Below are 7,432 nucleotides of genomic sequence, written 5' to 3'. Positions count from 1 at the left end.
TGGCCGCTCCAGGAGAAGCAGCAGCAGCGTGGTACGGGGGCAGCAGCGTGCGAGCGCCCCAGCGTCACATTTGGATCCTACTCCTCCAGAACCGGTATTCACAGAATCGGCCTTATGGTGAGTGTTAAATCAGACACCTGATGCTGATATGGTCTGTTATTTGTGCTTTGTTTTAGGGGAAAAAAACCACTAAATCTAAACATAAGCAATGTGCTCTATGCATGACTCCAATGTCTGACAGTTATACCAAAAGGCTGTGTCAGGCTTGCATCTCTCAGACCTTAAAAGAGGAAGCTCCCCTTCGGTCATCAGACCTTAGAGCGGTCATCAGGGAGGAAATTAGCTATTCCCTTAGAGGCAGCCGCCAGGAAAGGTCGGGCAGGGACGTATCGCCAGGATCTAGTCTGTCCCTGCAAGAAGGGGAATGTTCCCGCTCTTCATCTCCATCCTCCTCTGATGAAGAGGGAAGGCCTTGTTTCTCGGTGGATAACATGGACAGGTTAGTTAAAGGAGTCCGAGCTACCATGGGTGTTCAAGAGAGCAAGGAACCAAGGTCCGCACAGGACATAATGTTTGCGGGCTTGTGCCAGTGGAGTCGTAAGGCATTCCCGGTTGTGGATACAGTTAAGACTCTTATAAAGAGAGAATGGGATAAACAGGATAAAGGTTTCCTCCTGTCATCAGCCAAAAGAAGGTATCCCTTTGAAGACAATGATCTGGCAGAGTGGATGAAAGTCCCGAAAGTCGATGCAGCGGTGGCTTCTACGTCTAAAGCCGGTACTTTGCCGCTGGAGGACGTGGGCCTTCAGAAAGATCCGTCAGATAGGAAGATGGACATGTTTTTGAGAAAAGTATGGGAGTCAACTGCAGGGGCGTTCAAACCTGCCATCTCTAGTACGTGTACGGCTATATCCGTCATGGTGTGGATATCCCAGCTGGAGGAACAGCTGAAGTCCAAGGTGCCCAGAGACAAGATGCTGAACTCCCCTTCACGTATTTGCGAAAGGGTGGCGTATTTAGCGGATGCATCGGTGGATTCTTTAAAACTAGCGGCAAGATCAGCAGGTCTCTCAAACGCTGCTCGCCATGCCTTATGGCTTAAGACCTGGAAAGGGGATGCCCAGGCGAAAGCTAAACTGTGTACAATACCGTGTAGGGGTGAGTACCTGTTTGGCCCGGTATTGGATGATATCCTAGCTAAGGCTGAGGATAGGAAGAAAGGTTTTCCTAAAGCTTTCAATCCTACCTTTAGGAATACCTTCAGGAGACGCTTCCAATACAGAAAACCTTACCACAACCGAGACTGGGAACCATCAGACCCGAAAAAGAAAGGTTCGGACTTTAATGCTTCATCATCTTCCTCAAGAAGAAGAAGGAATTATCGTTAATAAAGATCTTCCAGTAGGGGGCAGGTTAAAATACTTCTATGCTCAGTGGGCCAAAATAACTTCGAGCAATTGGGTTCTGGGTACAATTAATTCAGGGTTAAAATTAGAGTTCCGGGAAAGTCCTTCTGAATTTTATATCTTGACTGCCCCTGATTCCTTAGACCAACAAAAGGCCCTTGAAAAAGAGGTCCAAATGTTAAGACGGAAGAAAGTCATAGTGGAGGTTCCAAAACATCAGCAGGGGAAAGGGTTCTATTCCCCTTTATTTTTAATCTCCAAGCCAGATGGATCCTTTCGAACCATCATAAACTTACGGAGATTGAACAAACATCTAGAGTATCATGCCTTTAAGATGGAATCTATTAAAACGGCGACTAAACTACTTTTTCCCAGATTTTATATGACAGTCCTGGATTTAAAAGATGCGTATTACCATCTGCCCATTCACCAGGATCATCAACAATTCCTCAGAATGGCGGTGCGCTTAAACGACCAGGTCAGACACTTTCAGTTTGCTGCAATGCCCTTTGGTCTATCTATGGCACCGAGGGTGTTTACTAAAGTCATGGCAGAAGTAATGGCCCATGTCAGAGAACAGGATACATTAATTGTACCCTACTTGGATGACTTCCTGGTAGTGGGGAATTCCTTTTGCCAGTGTAGTACTCGCCTAAATCATGTAATATCTTCCTTACAGGACTTGGGTTGGATAGTCAATATGGAGAAGTCAAGACTCGAACCATCAATAACTCAGACTTTCCTAGGTATTCTGCTAGATTCGGAAGAGCAACAATGTTTCCTTCCGGAAGAGAAAAAGCAGAGGATTGTGCACAAAGTCAGTACGGTAACAAGGAAACCAGATCTGACTTTAAGAGACGCTATGTCCCTGCTGGGATCTCTAACGTCCTGTATACCAGCCGTCCAGTGGGCTCAATTCCACACTCGAGTGTTGCAGGCCCAAGTCTTGGATACAGAGAGGAGTCTTCAAGGGCAATTAGGCGGAAGACTCAGGCTGTCCACCGCCACTCTACACAGTCTGAGATGGTGGTTAAACAGGAGACATTTAGGAAAAGGAGTACGCTGGAGTATAGTACCAGACAACACGGTCACAACCGATGCCAGTCCAATAGGTTGGGGAGCTCACATAGATGTTTGGACTCAAGGGCAATGGTCTCTCTTAGAGGCTCAAGAGTCCTCAAATTGGAAAGCGCTCACGGCAGTAAAGAAGGCCTTACTCAGGTTGCTTCCATCTCTGCAGGATTCACATGTAAGAGTCCAGACAGACAACACAACAGTAGTGGCGTATCTCAACCATCAAGGGGGTACAAGGTCAAGATCCCTAATGAACACCGCCACAGATATACTCAAAGTAGCCGAAGCCCACTTTCGCTCTCTATCAGCTGTTCACATTCGGGGAGAGCTCAACACAGAGGCAGATTACCTCAGCCGTCATTCTCTACGTCAGGGAGAATGGGTTCTAAATCGACAGGTGTTCAGACAGATAGTAGACCTGTGGGGATTGCCCGTTATCGATCTATTTGCAACGAGAGAGAACAGACAGACCAGGAAGTTCGCTTCTCTTCAGGTGGCAGACAAGCCCTGTATAATAGACTCCCTTCAAATACACTGGGATTTCCCTCTGGCTTATGCGTTCACCCCAATGTGTCTGATCCCTATAGTACTCAGGAAGATCAGGGAAGAGAGGGCGAGAGTGATCCTGATTGCCCCCTTTTGGCCCAGGAGGGCATGGTTCTCGCTACTCAGGGCAATGTCTGTGTCCGACCCCTGGGTACTGCCGACCAGCCCGGAGCTTCTTTCTCAGGGTCCATTCAGTTACCCCAATGTGGAATCCCTGCATCTGACGGCGTGGAATTTGAGAGGGAGTTATTGAGGAGAAGAGGGTTTTCAGAGGCTCTCATATCTACCCTTTTAAATAGCCGGAAAGAAGTTACCACTAAAATCTATGCTAAAACTTGGAAAAAGTTCCTTGCCTTTTACCAAAATCCCTTTTCTGGCAAGGTCCCAATTCCGGCTATTCTGGAGTTTTTACAGAGGGGCCGAGAATTGGGCTTGGCGGTAAATACCCTTAGAGTCCAAGTATCAGCTTTGGGAGCGTTATATAACAGCGATGTGGCGGGAAATAGATGGGTTTCCCGATTTATTAGGGCCACTGAACGTAGTAACCCAGTGTATATTCCTAGATTACCACCATGGGATTTAAATTTGGTTTTAGACGCCTTAACAGAACCCCCCTTTGAGCCATTAGATTCTGTCTCCATAAAAAATTTAACCTTAAAAACAGCCTTCCTAGTAGCCCTGACCTCTGCTAGGAGAGTGAGTGACTTACAAGCTTTGTCGATAGACCCTCCTTATTTAATGGTCTTTCAGGACAGGGTAGTGTTAAAACCTGATCCAGCATACCTACCAAAAGTAGCTTCCAAATTTCATAGAAGTCAGGAAATAATTTTACCATCTTTCTGTGACAATCCGAATTCAGCTGAAGAGCAGAAATATCACATGTTAGATGTCAGAAGAACTCTATTAGAGTACCTACTTAGAACAGAACCATGGAGGCAGAGTAGGGCTCTGTTTGTTTCCTTTCAGAATCCAAGGAAAGGGGCGAGTGTAACTAAAGCGTCTATCGCCAGATGGATAAGAGATGCCATATATCTTGCTTATACTGCTAAAGGCCAGACGGCATCAGGGCCCACTCCACTCGAGCCATGGCCTCATCCTTGGCGGAAAGAGCGGACGTCTCCATAGACGTAATATGTAAGGCGGCAACTTGGTCATCTCCTTCCACCTTTTATAGACATTATCGTCTTGACTTATCTTCAGAGGCCAATTTAGTTTTTGGCCGTACAGTACTTAGTGCTGTAGTCCCTCCCAGGTGATTGATCTTTGAAAATCTCTCGTAGGGGTGCTGTCGTGGCGATAGGAAAACCGGTTTTTACGTACCGGTAATAGGATTTTACGGAGCCACGACAGCACCCGCACATTCCCCCCCGTAGTTATTCACTGGTTTCTGCACCCTTTGGGGAAAGTGTGCTTGTAAAAAATCACTCTTTAGAAGGTGATGGTATTTAGTAATGTTTAAGTGTATATGTTTATGTACTAACTCAATGGCGGTGTCCCTTATACTCTGAAACACAAACTGGAGTGGTGAGGGGGACCGCCCCTTTAAATTCTGTAGGTTCCTGTCCGGAAGGTGGGCGGATCCCCTCTCTCGTAGGGGTGCTGTCGTGGCTCCGTAAAATCCTATTACCGGTACGTAAAAACCGGTATTGTCCACAGGGTTTTCTCCAGAGGTGCTCCTGAAAGGGATCTTGGAGTTCCTTTAGAAAGGGCGAGATCCGAGCTTGGCACTGAGTACCTTGAAAGATCAGGTGTCCGCTTTAGGGGATCTTTATCATTACAACCTAGCAAGTAATCGGTGGGTGATTAGATCCAGACCAGCCCCGATGGCTAGGGTCCCTCCATGGGACTTGAACTTGGTCTTAAATTCTTTAGCCAAACCCCCATTTGAGCCTTTAGCGGAAGGATCCATGAAACTGGGTACATTTAAGACCAAACTCCTAGTAGCCCTTACATCAGCATACAGAATCTGTGACCTGCAGGTCCTTTCAGCAGATCCTCCCTTTATGGTGGTAACGGATGATAGGGTGGTGCTGAAGCCTGATCCTGCTTAACTGCCTAAGGTAGTGGCTAGGCTCCATAGATCCCAAGAGATATCTCTACCTTCTTTTTGTCCTGACCCAAAAAATGATAGGGAAAAGAAACTCCATATATGTAATGTGTGTACACTAACGCGGAGGTCCTCTCATACTCTGTAATCCACTGATGCGGAGAGAGGAGCTGCCCTTTTTATCTTAAATATTCCTTGTGGGGCGGATCCCCTCTCTCGTTGGTGCTGTCATGGGTTTCGTAAAAACACATTTCCAGTAAGCAATATACGTGTTTCTGATACAGAGCTGTTGTGAGTTCTGTTTTTGGGCTCCCTCTGGTGGTTACTGATGGTACTGGGTGATTTGTGTTCTTCTGTCTCTGGTGTCCACCTGTTCTATTAGGATTTGGGTGTTTCCTATTTAACCGGGCTTTCTTGTCATTTCCCCGCCGGCTATCAAGGTTATCAGAGTGTTTTGTTACCTCAGCTTCTGGCTTCAGTAATCTTCAGGACAAGCTAAGTTTTGATTTTCTTGTTCCACGTTTTGCTTTATTTTTGTCTTGTCCAGCTTGCATATAATTGTCTCTTTGCTGCTGGTTGCTTTAGTGGGCTGTAATTGCTCCTCATGTTCCATGAGTTGGAACATGAGTTCAAGTAATTACAGGATGGTTTTTTGAAGGGTTTTTTGCTGACCGCGCAGTTTACTTTTGTATCCTCTGCTATCTAGTTTTAGCGGGCCTCATTTTGCTGAATCTGTTTTCATACTGTGTATGTGCCTTCCTCTCATTTCACCGTCATTATATGTGGGGGGCTGCTATTTCTGTGGGGTATTTCTCTGGAGGCAAGAGAGGTCTGTGTTTCTTCTAATAGGGGAAGTTAGATCTTCGGCTGGTGCGAGACGTCTAGGATCAACGTAGGCACGTTCCCCGGCTATTGTTATTTGTGTGTTCAGGTTTAGGGTCGCGGTCAGCTCAGGTTCCATCACCCTAGAGCTCGTTGGTGCTTGTCCTTTTGTGATTCCCTGCCATTGGAATCATGACACAGAGCACCAAATCCGCTGCAGAGACAAAGAAACCTGGTTATCTGCAGCCACCACTAGGGGGAGCTCAGGAGATACTTTGTATACAGCGAAGCACATATTACAACATAGTATAGTGAGCTCCCTCTAGTGGTGGATGGAAGAGGTGCGTGGTGTTGTGTTTAACCCATTCTTTGCCCTTGACAAGATTTTTATAAGCCGCGGAAAACGCTACTTAATCCTGGCCACGTTCCAGATTTATGCAGGTACTTTGGGATGGGGTTGTTTTTCTCACCTTAAGAGGAATAGCTTTATTTTTTGGGTGATGGGGCTTTTCTCCAGTCACCTTCCACAACAGCAGTATCGGAGGATGTCTCCCCGCCCTAATAGGGGACAGGAAACAAAGAGGTTAAATACCCCTCCCCTTCCTGTAACCACCAGTCTTTTTCCTGTCCCCTATAGGGCATGAAGAGGTTTCTGATAGTGCTGCCGTGTGCCGGCGATCGGGAGCGCTGTTACCTGCATGTGCCGGGCAGTCGAGGTCGGGGGCTCCGCTCTCCTCCTCCTGTGACTGCTCCCATCTCCGCATCCTCCTTGTGACTTGGGACCCCTATCCTGCCCTTCCTGCGCCTCCTCGTGGGGTAAAGCAGGGCGGTGAAATGCACCAGGGTCCTCCTGTAGCTCCCCGGCTCTCTCCTCGCTGCGGCCGAAGGCCGCGCGGGTGCACCGGAAGTGACGTGCCCGAACTTTCCGCTTTTTTGCTAGAGCGCGCGTCGGCTGGCCTCCTGATCCTGCGGCAGCCATGACGGGTGTTGCTGGCATCACCTCCTACAGACCCTAGGGAGGAGGAGGAGGAGGAGCACTAAATTCGCTGGCGACCTCAATACGTATATATTCCTGGTCGGGCCCATTTGTCTATGTCCCCTCTGTGACTGGTGACTGACCTCTATGGACAGCGACAAACCCCTTCACTCTGCTTCTGCAGAGCCCAGTGTTCACCCTCCTACTGTAAGTAGTGGATGAGGTCCCTTGCTGTCCAGATAATTATAAAGTGACTTGGTCCACCTTTCTCTCTCGTTTTAGGGAGACAAGGTCCCTGCCCCTAAAAAGGATAAGATGCCCAGCCGCAAGTGTGCATGTGCGTCCAAGCTTCCCTCCACTTATAAGAAAAACCTCTGCCAACCATGCATGGATGAAGTGCTGCGTAGTGAACAGCCCTCTCTTCTGGACAGCATCAGAACACTCATCAGACAGGAGGTCCAGTCCTCTATGGCGGCCCATTCCCAGGCCCCGACACCACAGCCCCCTCCTCCTAAGAAAAGGAAGATGGCTCCTGTGCATTCTGACTCAGGCGAGATGCGT

This window comes from Ranitomeya imitator, chromosome 10 (genome assembly GCF_032444005.1).
Source record: "Ranitomeya imitator isolate aRanImi1 chromosome 10, aRanImi1.pri, whole genome shotgun sequence".
In the NCBI taxonomy this organism is placed as follows: domain Eukaryota; kingdom Metazoa; phylum Chordata; class Amphibia; order Anura; family Dendrobatidae; genus Ranitomeya; species Ranitomeya imitator.
This window is presented reverse-complemented; position numbering follows the sequence as displayed.